The sequence below is a fragment of the Myotis yumanensis genome, unplaced genomic scaffold (assembly GCF_028538775.1).
Source record: "Myotis yumanensis isolate MYYU_CA2020_CCGP unplaced genomic scaffold, mMyoYum1.0.hap1 SCAF_9, whole genome shotgun sequence".
In the NCBI taxonomy this organism is placed as follows: domain Eukaryota; kingdom Metazoa; phylum Chordata; class Mammalia; order Chiroptera; family Vespertilionidae; genus Myotis; species Myotis yumanensis.
In genome coordinates, this window is record NW_027223760.1 from 79,477,649 (window position 1) to 79,491,111 (window position 13,463).

At 46.3% G+C, this 13,463-nt stretch overlaps 1 protein-coding gene across 2 annotated transcripts in view; it reads left to right on the forward strand.

Annotated features, from left to right (window-relative positions):
* Positions 1-13,036: 13,036 nt before the first annotated feature.
* The window catches only part of EEPD1 (endonuclease/exonuclease/phosphatase family domain containing 1), a 73,113-nt gene continuing 72,686 nt past the window's right edge, over positions 13,037-13,463 (forward strand). For both annotated transcript variants that reach the window (XM_070424785.1, XM_070424784.1), the window contains exon 1: positions 13,037-13,450. The gene's annotated coding sequence lies outside the window, so the exon portion shown is untranslated. The remainder of the gene's footprint in view (positions 13,451-13,463) is intronic.

The following is a 13,463-nucleotide window of genomic DNA, read 5'->3' on the forward strand; positions in this document are numbered from 1 at the left end:
CAATAAATGGAAAAGCAGGGAGTTGGTGACAAGCCCATAAAAACATTCGAACTCACTAGAATCTTCAGGGTATGAAGAGGAGAAAGACTCGATGAATTCTGAGTGCCCGAGAAACAGAAAGAATGTGGAAATATAATTAGCAAATGCAGACAGTGAGGCATACAGAAGGGATAAGAATATGAATGAAAGCGCTTGTCATGTCACAGGCCGGACACTTTTACTGACTCACTTCATTTAATCTTCTTAGCGACGTTCTGAGATGAGGCTTTTTATTCCCATTTTATAGATGAGGAAACTGAGGCCCACAAGAGTTTAGTGTCTTGTCCCGGGGTTACGCACCTGTAGGTGGTAGAGCTGGTATTTGAGCCCAGGTCTCCCTGTCGCTCCACCCTATTCACATACATGCAATTCCTGCAGCTGACAGACTTATTAGTCATGAACCCCGCACAGGGTGTGGATCCGAGGGAGGCAGCCAGGAGAATCAGGAACCTGGCGGAGGTGCCTCAGGGATGCCTACGGACAGGACCCCTACCCTCCCGAGGCCTGCTCTGCCCTTCACATTCCCTCCGGAGAGCCCGACAGCTGGGCCAGGCCTGGCCTCCAGGAACAATGCAAACTGTGAAAGAATGAGCCCAAGTACGTCCCTTCTTCTAGCTTCCCAGGGCAAGGCCTACCCCTCTGGGTGGCAGAGCACAGGTAAACTGCACAGAAAAGAGCGTCTAATTTAACCAGCGACCTGATGACACCAGCACGAAAGGGCAGCGGATAAACAGGTGTGCACGTTTGGAAGGTCCTTACACATACCCGAGGTGGGATGACCTCACGTGAAGGTTGATGGTGCTAAGTTAAGGATGTACATGAACCTACAACAACCACTAAAATAACGATACAAGATTTACAGCGAATAAGCCACCAAGGAGATAAAGTAGAATCATAAACAGAAACCAGTTCACCGAAGAAGATACACAAATGGCCAGTAAGCAGGGGACAAGGCAGCGCCTTGATTAATGGCCAGATATTCTAACTGACTGGGGAGCAAGGAGCACTGTCAAGTCAGAATTTGGGGTGCTCAGGGCAACCAGAGGACGAGGGGAATACTCCCCTGCAGTGGTTTCCTGGCTAAAATCACAGAAATGTTTTCGCTCCCCCATCTGCAGGCCGGAGGCCTGAAATCAAGGTGTGGACAGTACCGTGCTCCCGTGGCGCCTCTGAGGGAGGGCTCTCCTTTCCTCCCTCCTCCCCAGTGGCGCTCCCCCCTTCAATCCCCAGGCCGATTCTCTATCCACTGAGCCAAACCAATCTGCACTCTCCTACTCTCTTTTTTCGTAGGGCCTAAAGTAGAGGGTTTCAATCACCTTCTTTTTTCTGTAGATTCAACTAAGACCACTTGAGGTTGAAGCACTCAAATTTGCCTCTTTTTGGTCACTGAGAGAGAAAGAATTCTACAGGGCCCGTGTAGTTAAATTGTGAAATCCCTACATGAGGAGAGATAAAAGGAGAATATGTCATTTTTTTCCATGTCTCTAATATTCAGAAATATTCCCCGAGAAAATTGGGGAGAAGAGACAGTGAATTAGGTTATGTGTGCCTAGCTCCTGATAAGCCTTCTCAAACTCTGAAAGAATAACAGGATAACTCCCTGTGGACTAAAAGGCACCTCTGGTCAGCCTTGGTCTTGAAGAAAGTCTTGGCTTAATAGTCCTTTTCCAGAGAGCAGGTTGCCTAACTTAGTGAAAAAGTTGCACCGTGTGTATGTTTTCCATTCCATTCCTCTAACCTCATCCTCTTAGATTTCTTCTCCCCAAAGCCAATTTAACAGTTGTATCTCAGACTCAGGCTCAAAAACCTCTCGGATGACTTGTCACACCTGCATACTACTCTCACCGCACCCTAGCATAACCATGTGTACATGTTTATCTAGATTAAAAGATGGTGAGAACATCAAGAGAGCATATTTGGAGAGCTGTGGGTATATTGACTACTTATTATCGCATCCTAATCTCTAATTTATTATTGCAGTTCTTCCAGAGCGGTTCAAAAAAGACCAGGTGGTGGTGATAGGTAAGAGAGATCATGGTGAACTGAAGTGGTGGGAGCAATAAGATAGAAGGAGTATTGGACAGGTGTGGAAAGTACTTCTAAGGTAGAATTGATAGGTCTTGCTGATGGGTTGAATGATCTTTTACCCTCTCTGCATCCACCCCCTTGGGCATTTAACTTTGAAGTGACCTCTGCCTCTGTCTCTGGACTTGACCATGTGCCTGGCTTTGGGTAATAGAATGAAGCAGAAGTACAAGTATGCTGCTTGTAAGTCTACACTTCAAGAGGCCTTGCTCTTTCTTGTGTTTCTGTCACCTCCATGAGGACATTCCTGAGGTAGCTACTGGCACGGAACAGATACGGGGCAGAGACTTGAAGTGCCCAGTCAGCCCCGTTGAGACTTGTCTAGAATCTCGCCGCTAATGCACCTTCAAACAGACAAATAGAACCTTAATGGGGATTTTTTTTTTTAACGATTCAATGTATTTACTTTATTATCACGGAATTGTTGTGTGTGTTTTTTATTAACTCACTTTAAAAACTTCATTAAGGGGGCGGGGAGCTTACACATTTGACAGTTTGAATAGGCCTATGTCTCTTAAAGAAATTGAATAAATAGGAATAACCTTCCAAAACAGAAAGCACCAGGCCCAGATGGTTTTACCGGTGAATTCTAAGGAAGAAAATAATACTAGAAAATTTCTTCCAGAAGAGAGAAGGAGAATGAATACTTCCTTAACTCATTCTATGAGACCAGCATTACCCTAATACCAAAACCAGACAAAAACATTATATTGTGTTATGCAAAGGAACATTTCTTTATAGTATGATGATGTCTGCTAAGTTGCAGTATCATTTTGAGACCAATCACTCAGAGATGAAAGAAGTAAGAATTGAATATTCAAAGTGTCGACGTTACAAGCTTTTAAAGTCAAAATTATTATTACTTTTCAAACTAGGAATACAAGGCCACCGGAGCATCCTATTGCTTTTTTTAAAATTGATTTTTATTGCTTAAAGTATTACAAAGAGTATTACATATGTCTCCTTTTTTTTTCTCCCCTTGACCCTCCCCTAGCCTCCCATGCCCCCCAGTGTCTTGTGTCCATTGGTTATGCTCGTATGCATGCATACAAGTCCTTTGGTTGATCTCTTACCCCCCCTCCCACCTCCCAACCCTCCCCAGCCTTCCCGCTATAGTTTGACAGTCTGTTCAATGTTGCTCTGCCTCTGTATCTATTTTTGCTCATTAGTTTATAATGGTCTTAATTATCCATAAATGAGTGAGATCATGTGGTATTTTTCTTTCATTGACTGGCTTATTTCACTTAGCATAATGCTCTCCAGTTCCATCCATGCTGTCACAAATGGTAAGAATTCCTTCTTTTAAACAGCAGCATAGTATTCCATCGTGTAGATGTACCACAGTTTTCTAATCCATTCATCTGCTGATGGGCACTTAGGCTGTTTCCAGATCTTAGCTATGGTGAATTGTGCTGCTATGAACATAGGGGTGCATATATCCTTTCTGATTGGTGTTTCTGATTTCTTGGGATATATTCCTAGAAGTGGGATCACTGGGTCAAATGGGAGTTCCATTTTTAACTTTTTGAGGAAACGTCATACTGTCTTCCATAGTGGCTGCACCAGTTTGCATTCCCACTAGCAGTGCACAAGTGTTCCTTTTTCTCCACATCCTCTCCAGCACTTGTCGTTTGTGGATTTGTTGATGATAGTCATTCTGACAGGTGCGAGATGGTACCTCATTGTTGTTTTGATTTGCATTTCTCGGATGATTAGTGGCTTTGAGCATGTTTTCATATGTCTCTTGGCTTTCTGAATGTCCTCTTTTGAAAAGTGTTTATTTAGGTCCTTTGCCCATTTTTTGATTGGATTGTTTATCTTCCTTTTGTTAAGTTGTATGAGTTCCCTATAAATGTTGGAGATTAAACCCTTATCGGTGATAACATTGGCAAATATGTTCTCCCATGCAGTGGGCTTTCTTGTTGTTTTGTTGATGGTTTCTTTTGCTGTGCAGAAGCTTTTTATTTTGATGTAGTCCCATTTGTTTATTTTCTCTTTAGATTCCAATGCCCTAGGAGCTGTATCAGAGAAGAAGTTGCTTCCGCATATGTCTGAGATTTTGTTGCCTTTGGATTCCTCTAGTATTTTTATGGTTTCCCGTCATACATTTAAGTCCTTTATCCATTTTGAGCTTATTTTTGTGTATGGTGTAAGTTGGTGGTCTAGTTTCATTTTTTTTGCATGCATCTGTCCAATTTTCCCAACACCATTTATTGAAGAGACTGTCTTGACTCCATTGTATGTTCTTGCCTCCTTTGTCAAATATTAATTGAGCATATTGGTTTGGGTCGATTTCTGGACTCTCTATTCTATTCCATTGATCTATATGTCTGTTCTTGTGCCAGTACCAGGCAGTTTTGAGAACAGTGGCTTTGTAATACAGCTTGATATCTGATATTGAGATCCCACCTACTTTGTTCTTCTTTCTCAGGATTGCTGCAGCTATTCGGGGTCTTTTTTTTATTCCAGATGAATTTTTGGAGAGTTCGTTCTAGATCTGTGAAATATGCCGTTGGTATTTTAATGGGAAGTGCGTTGAATTTATAGATTGCTTTGGGTAGTATGGACATTTTAATGATGTTGATTCTACCAATCCATGAACATGGTATGTTCTTCCATCTGTTTATGTCTTCCTCTATCTCTTTTTTCAACGTCGGGTAGTTTTCTGAGTAGAGGTCTTTTACCTGTTTAGTTAAGTTTATTCCTAGGTATCTTAATTTTTTTGGTGCGATGGTAAATGGGATTGCTTTCTGTAAATTCACTATTGGTATAGAAATGCCATAGATTTCTTGGCATTAATTTTGTATCCTGCTACATTGCCAAATTCATTTATCAAGTCTACTAGTTTTTGATGGAGTCTTTAGGGTTTTTTATGTATAATATCATGTCATTAGCGAATAAGGACAGTTTTACTTCTTCTTTTCCAATTTGGATGCCTTTTAATTCTTCTTCTTGTCTAATTGCAATGGCTACTACTTCCAGTACTATGTCAAACAGGAGTGGTGAGAGTGGGCATCCCTGTCTTGTTCCTGTTCTTAGGGGAAATGGTGTTAGTTTTTGTCCATTGAGTATGATATTGGCTGTGCGTTTGTCATATATGGCTTTTACTATGTTGAGGTATGATCCTTCTATTCCCACCTTGCTGAGAGTTTTTATCAGAAATGGGTGTTGGATTTTGTCAAATGCTTTTTCTGCATCAATTGATATGACCATGTGGTTTTTTTCTTTCAATTTGTTTATGTGATGTATCACGTTTATTGATTTGCAGATATTGTACCATCCTTGCATCCCCGGGATAAATCCTACTTGGTCATGGTGTATGATCTTTCTGATGTACTGCTGGATCTGATTTGCTAAGATTTTGTTGAGGATTTTGGCATCTATGTTCATGAGGGATATTGGCCTGTAATTCTCTTTCATTGTGTTGTCTTTGTCTGGTTTTGGTATTAGGGTGATGCTGGCTTCATAGAATGAGCTTGGAAGTGTTCCTTCCTCTTGAATTTTTTGTAGTATTCTCAGGAGGATAGGTTTTGGTTCTTCCTTGAATGTTTGGTAAAACTCCCCTGTGAAGCCGTCTGGCCCTGGGCTTTTGTTTGCTGGAAGCTTTTTGATGACTGCTTCAATTTCTTCCATAGTTATTGGCCTATTGAGATTTTTTAGATTCTTCCTGATTGAGTTTTGGAATGTTGTATTTTTCTAGGAATTTGTCCATTTCCTCCAGGTTGTCTAGTTTGTTGGAGTAGAGCTGTCCATAGTATTTTTTAACAATCATTTGTATTTCTGTGGGGTCTGTTGTTATTTCACCTCTATCGTTTCTGATTTTGTTTATTTGGGTCCTCTCTCTTTGCTTCTTGGTGAGCCTGGCTAGAGGTTTGTTAATCTTGTTTATCCTTTCAAAGAACCAGCTCTTGGTTTCATTGATTTTCTGTATTTTTTTTTGGTCTCTATGTCATTTATTTCTGCTCTAATCTTTATTATCTCCTTCCTTCTGCTCACTCTGGGGTTTTCTTGTTGCTCTCTTTCTAATTCTTTGAGTTGTAGAGTTAGATGATTGACTACCATTTTTTTTTGTTTTTTGAGATAGGCCTGTAGAGCTATAAACGTCCCTCTCAGGACTGCTTTCATTGCTTCCCATAGGTTTTGGATTGTTGTGTTTTCATTGTCATTAGTTCCAGGATGTTTTTAATTTCTTCTTTGATCTCATTGGTAACCCAATCAATATTTAATAACATGCTATTCAGCTTCCAAGTGTTTGAGTATTTTGGGTTGTTTTTATTGTAGTTTATTTCTAATATTATGCCATCGTGGTCTGAGAAGATGCTTGGTATGATTTCAATCTTCTTGAATTTGGGGAGACTTTGTTTGTGACCCAATATGTGGTATATTTTTGAATCTGTCCCATGAGCACTTGAGTAGAATGTATATTCCGTGGCTTTGGGGTGAAGTGTTCTGAAGATGTCAATTAAGTCCATCTGATCTAGTGAGTCATTTAGGATTGCTGTTTCTTTGCTGATTGTTTGTCTAGAGGATTTATCCAGTGATGTCAGTGGTGTATTAAAGTCCCCTACTATGATTGTATTGTTGTCGATCTCTCCTTTGATATCTTCCAGGAGTTTTTTTTTTTTTTTTTTATGTATTTGAGTGCTCCTGCATTGAGTGCATATATGTTTACCAGGGTTATATCTTCTTGTTGTATTGATCCCTTTAGTATTATGAAGTGGCCTTCCTTATCTCTTGTTATGGCCTTCACTTTGATGTCTATTTTGTCTGATATAAGTATTGCTACCCCAGATTTTTTTTCATTTCCATTTGCCTGAAAGATATTTTTCCATCCCTTCACTTTCTGTGTGAGTCCCTTATTCTGAGGTGGGTCTCTTGTAGACAGCAAATATATGGGTCATGTTGTTTTATCCATTCAGCCACTTGATGTTTTTTGATTGGAGCATTTAGTCCATTTACATTTAAAGTTATTATTGAAAGGTACTTGTTTGTAGCCATTTCTATGTTTTGTGCCTGTTTTCTTTCTTAGCTTTTTATTTCTTCTTTTTACACCAGTCCCTTTAGCATTTCTTGCATTGCTGGCTTGGTGGTGATAAACTCCCTTAACCTTTTTTTGTCTGTGAAGCTTCTTATTTCCCCTTCAATTTTGAATGATAGCCTTGCTGGATAGAGTATTCTTGGATTCAGTCCTTTGCTTTGCATCACTTTGTAGATTTCCGTCCATTCTTTTCTGGCCTGATGTGTTTCTGTTGAGAAATCATTTGATAATCTAATGGGAGATCCCTTGTATGTAACTTTCTGTCTCTCTGTTGCAGCCTTTAAGATTCTCTCTTTGTCCTGAACATTTGCCATGGTAATTATGATGTGTCTTGGCGTGGGTCTTTTCGGGTTCATCTTGTTTGGGACTCTCTGTGCTTGTGTGACTTTTTTCTTCCCCACCTCAGGGAAGTTTTCTGATATTATTTCTTCCAATAGGTTTTCGAACCCTTGTTCCTCTTTCTGTTGTTCTGGCACCGCTATTATTTGTATGTTGTTTCGTTTCATGTTGTCCCATAGCTCCTCCCTTAGGCTCTCCTGTCTTTTAATTTTTTTCTCCAATTGCAGTTCAGTTTGGGTGTGTTTTGTTTCCCTGTCTTCTAATTCGCTAATTCAGTCCTCTGCTTCTCCTAGTCTATTGTTGAAACTTTCAATGGTGTTTTTTATTGCAGCTATATTCTTTTCTTCTTGGTTCTTACATAAGTTATTGATTTTTTTCATCCATTTCTTTTGATTCTTACATAAGTTGTTGATTTTTTCATCTGTTTCTTCTTGATTCTTGCATAAGTTGTTGATTTTTTCCTCCATCCGGTTTATGCACTCTAGGACCGTTAATCTGAATTCTTTTTCTGACATGTTGCATGCCTCTGTTTCACTTAGCTGCTTTTCTGGCGAGTCCTCCTCTTCTTTCCTTTGGGGGTTTCTTTGTCTACCCATGTTTGATCTCACCGACATATCTAGATGTTGAGTCATTCAGGGGCTGCTCCTTGGGTAGCTGTGGCTCCTTGGGCTGCGGTTGCTCCTTGAGTGGTTGTGGTAGCAGTTGCTCCTCAGTTGGCAGCAGCTCCTCTGGTGGGTGCTGTTCACAGCCATGGTGGCTACTCTGGCTGGTGTGGGGAGGCTTCTCACACAGCTGCTGTTCCTCAGACAGAGGGTGTGCTGATCACGAGGCTGCTGTTCCTTGGATGGGGGCGGGCTACACACGCAGCTGCTACTCCTTGAACTGGGGCAGACTGCTTACGTGGCTGCTGTTCCTTGAATGGGGGCTGGCTGCACGCTGCTGTTGTTCCTCTGATGTGGTGGGCTGCTTGTGGGGCTACTGCTCTTTGGACTTGGACAGGTTGATTGCAAGTCTGCTGCTCTTTGGACAGAAGTGAGCTGCATGCATCGCTGCTCCTCCTCTCCAGGTGTCTGGTTATGTGGCTTGCTCTCTAGCACTTTAGCCAGACAGGATAAAATTTACCTTAACAAGACATGACTCAAGGGGAACAAAGCATCAATCCTACGGTTTTAATTGCTAATAAGGAAAATATCGGTTGCTATAATCCACTGCAACACTGTGCTTTATAAAATACTAGAGGCCTGGTGCACAAAAATTTGTGCACTGGGGGGGAGGGGGGTCCCCCAGCCCAGCCTGTGCCCTCTCACAGTCTGGGACCCCTCGGGAGATAACGACCTGCTGGCTTAGGCCTGCTCCAGGGTGGCAGAGGGCACACCCAATCCCTAAGTGCAGCCCCTGGTCAGGCTCAGAGCAGGGCCAATTGGGGAGTTGGGGCACCGCCCCTTCATGCACAGAGCAGGGCAGATCGGAAGGTTGCAATGCCACTCTCAGTCACGCTCAGGGTAGGGCCGATTGGGGGGTTGGGGCACTGCCCCCTGTCACACTCAAGGCAGAGTCGATGGGGAGGTTGCGGCGCCACCCCCTGTCACGCACAGAGCAGGGCCCATCAGGGGGTTGGGGCGCTGCCCCCTGTCACTCACAGAGCAGGGCCAATCAGGGGGTTGGGACGCTGCCCCCTGTCACTCACAGAGTAGGGCCCATCAGGGGGTTGAGGAGCTCCCCCCTGTCACTCACAGAGTAGGGCCAATAGGGGAGTTGGGGCACCGCCCCCTGTCACACATAGAGCAGGGCAGATCAAGGGGTTGGGGTGCTGCACCCTGTCACACTCAGGGCAGGGCCAATGGGGAGGTTATGGCTCTACCCTGTCACACACAGAGCAAGGCCCGTGGAGGGGGGTTGGGGCGCCACCCTCTATTACCCACAGAGCAGGGCCGATCAGGGGGTTGGGGCGCCGCCATTGTCACACTCAGGGCAGGGCCGATGGAGAGGTTATTGTTCTACCCTGTCACACACAGAGCAGGGCCGATCAGGGGGTTGGTGCGCCGCACCCTGTCACACACAGAGCCGCAGGGCAATAGGGGGATTGGGGAGCTCCCCCCCATCAGGCACAGAGCAGGGCTGATCAAGGGGTTTGGGCGCTGCCCCCTGTCACACACAGAGCCGCAGTGCAATCAGGGGGTTTGGGCGCTGCCCCCTGTCACACTGATCCCGGTGCTGGGAGCCTCACTGCTCTGCTGATCCTGGTGCTGGGAGGCATATTACCCTTTTACTATATAGGATAGAGGCCTGGTGCATGGGTAGGGGCTGGCTGGTTTGCCCTGAAGGGTGTCCTGGATCAGGGTGGGGGTCCCCACTGGGGTGCCTGGCCAGGCTGGCTGAGGGGCTGAGGGCTGTTTTCCCGCTGGCAGTTGACTAAAAGCTCCCTTGTTTTCTTTTTTTTTTTTTTATTCTGGGCCGGCCAGCTTTAGCTCTGAGGCCTCGCTGCTGAAAACATGGATACAATGTTGCGGTCCGGGGCTGACTGAAAGCCGGTTTTGTTTAGCTTCTTATTTGCAACATAGTAATAGTTGCTTAGAGTTGCAATTGAGAGGCCAGCAAGTGAGGTGGGGAACGTTGGAGTCTGCAGTCCCTGGAGGAAGCAAGCCTCCCTGCTTGCTTCAGTGCATGGCTGTCGGCCGCCATCTTGGCTGACAGTTAATTTGCATAAGGATACGCTGATTAGCCAATGGGAAGGGTAGCGGTCGTACGCCAATTACCATGTTTCTCTTTTATTAGTGTAGATTTGGTTTTCATCCATAGTTGCTGGCTCACAGCTCCCCAAACACTTGGAGTTTATATGTTGAGAGTGATAAAGGTGTCTTTTATGTTAATGAGGTGACTGTTGGACCCCTGTTAGCTCCAGACGCAACTTCTTGGGCATCCTTTGCTCCCTGTCAACCCCTCCTCTCCACTCTAGGTCACCTACTCCTCCCCAAAATAAATACATCTCTCTTTTTTAGGCTCAAAGAGCATTCCTTTTTACTTTTTGAAGATTTTACCCAACTTTATTGAGGTAAATTGAAGTATACTAAACCTCACATATTTAAGTGTACAATTCAATCAGTTTTGACATACATACACCCATGAAACCATGACCTTGCAAACATTTCCATCTCCACCTCCCCTCCCCCAAATTTCCCGTGTTCCTTTTCATCCAAGCCTCCCTCCATCGCATCTCCAACCATCTGCTGATCTTCCTCTCTCTGCAGATTAGCTTGTATTTTCTGGAGTTTTGTATAAATGGAATCACACATTATGTTCTTTCTCTTTTCTCTTGGCCTGTCTTCTTTGATTCAGTATGATTTTGAGATTCTTCAGTGTTGTCTATATTAATAGTCTTCTTTATTGCTCTGTTGTACTCCATTGTACAGTGTTACCACAATTTGTGGTGGATTGGGGTTGTTTCTGGATTTTACCTCTAACAAGTAAATCTCCTAGGAACAGTCACGTACAAGTCTTTGAATTTCATGCTTTCCTTTCTCTTTGGCTAAGTATCTAGGAATGGAATGGTTGGGTCGAATGGCGAATATATGTTTAACTTTTTAAGAAACTGCCAAACTGAAAGTGGCTGTACCATCTTACACCCCCACTAGCGACGCATGAGAGTTTCAACTGCTCCACAACGCTCGCTATGGCGTTTAAAATTTAACCCCTCATTGGGTTTTGTTTATTTGAATGCACAACAGTTGAGTTACCTCTTGGTTTCATTTCTACCAAGGGGAGCGCATGCTCAGCTTTACGGGGAATACGACCAGACCATGCCTGTTGTGCCAGTGAAGTTAACTGTGGCCTTCTTACCCCCCAAAGCATCCTGGTTTGGACATAATATATGTGGTTTCTCTACTTCTAATTCAACTAGCCATGACCCCAGGCTGCCCACCCACAGCCACAAAAGCTCAGCTCGGCATTCTGTTCCACAAAGACTTTTCCCTCCTCTAAAAGGGATTCTCCTGCTTTTCTTAATTTTTGTCTTACTTCAACCGAATTACAGGAGGAAGGGAGGGGCACAATGTAGTGTAGCATGGGCGGGGCGGGGGGCGGGCAAGTGGAAATTGATAGATGGAGGGGGTGGGAGCAGGTCCTGACGGCATCATTTGAGCTGGGTGCAGCCATGCTTGAGGAGAGATCTACTCCTTAACTTTTCCACGCAAGAACCAGGACACCCACCTTTTGTGTCTAAGGTAGTGTGACTGGGATTTCTGTCACTTGCAGTTTAGAGTCCCCGCTAGTACGCACATTAGGGGGCTGTACCTCAAAGGCAGTAGCATTTTGCCAGCCTTGGCTGCCTCTCCTTTCACATGTCTCCCTGAGGGTGACTGTTTCTGCTGACCTGGCCCTGGGACTTGAAAGCAGTGACACTGGTTGCAGATGAGACCTCCGAGAGCATTAAAGGACCAGGGTCAACGTTTTTAACGGTCACCACGCGGTTTGTTTAATTGAATACTCTAGTTTGGTGTGTCCAGTGTAATGCAGCAGGATCTTTACTCTCTAACTCGCTGTGATTTTGTGGTATGACCCCAAAGCTTGTGAATTTTGGGAAGCAGCCTTCATTTCCAACGAGCATTTTCTTTCTAGCAGAAGAAAAGAGGCTGAAAGTGAGGGGACACAAGTTAAAAAGATCCCATCTAGCCCTAACCAATTTGGCTCAGTGGATAGAGCATCAGCCTGCGGACTGAAAGGTCCCAGGTTCGATTCTGGTCAAGGGCATGTACCTTGGTTGCAGGCACATCCCCAGTAGGAGGTGAGTAGGAGGCAGCTGATCGATGTTTCTCTCTCATCAATGTTTCTAACTCTCTATCCCTCTCCCTTCCTCTCTGTAAAAAAAATCAATAAAATAAAATTTAAAAATCCCATCCAGTCCCCTCTGGAACATCCTCAGGTTTAACTGCAGGGCACTCCCTGGGAGTGCCCTGGCTCTGCCCCAAGCCTCAGAGAGAGCTGAACTCGGCTGGAGGCCAGGTAGTGTCCGTCCCTGGGCGCCCCTCTCCTTTGTGGGGCTCCGTCCGCCAAAAGCAGCCCCGCAGGCCTCACCTCGGGGAAGAGACTAAGCCTCCAACCCTCGGACTAGGGTGGCAACCCCAAGTCAGGATCAGGAATTCCCCCTCTGCCCTCAGGTGACTCTTTGCAAACAACAGGGCGTAGGCCCCGCCCCTCAGGCCCTAAGTCCCGCCTCCGAGGCCCCCCTCCGCCCAGAGGCCCGCCCCTCCCGCCATTAGCTCCGCCTCCGCACTCCCGAGTTGGGTTTCTAACCCCACACACGCTCCGCCAGCCCTCTCGCCCGTGGCCCCGCCCCTGCGCTCAGAGCCCCGCCCCTCTCACTCCCGGGCTCCGCCCCCGCGCCCAGGGGTTCCGCGCTCCCCGCCCCCGCCGCGTGCGCTGGCCCCGCCCCCACGTGCCCTGGGAGTCCCGGGGAGGAGTTGCCGCGCGCGGGGAGGCGTGGCCGTGGTGCCAGCGGAGGCGCGGGCGGCGGGGCCCGGACTTTGGCTTTGACAAGGGCGGCGAGCGGGACCGGGGCGCTGGTGCGGGACGCTGGATGCGGTTCTGGCGGATCCTGCGTGCGAGTGGAGCGCAGGACTTTTTTCTGGGATCAACGCAACTGCGGTGACGCCGCCAGCCCGGGTGCAGCCGCGAGACGGTGCAGCCGCGGGCGGCGGGCGGATTTCGCTGCCTTCGCTGCCTCCCCGCAGCCCTGCATCTCCGCCGGCTCTAGGAGAGCGACTCGGAGAGTTTCTCCCGCAGAAGGAGCCGGGGCGCGCGGCCCGCGGCGGCGTGGGAGGGATCCCGTGGCCCGGCCCCGACCCGCACCCGCGCGGGCGCCAGGGCTGAGGCAGGGCCCCAGCGCGGTCCGGGGCTGGGCTCCGGCCGTGGAGCCGCAGGTGGAAGAAGGACGCCCCAGGGGAGCGCCGAGAGGTGGGGCGCGGGG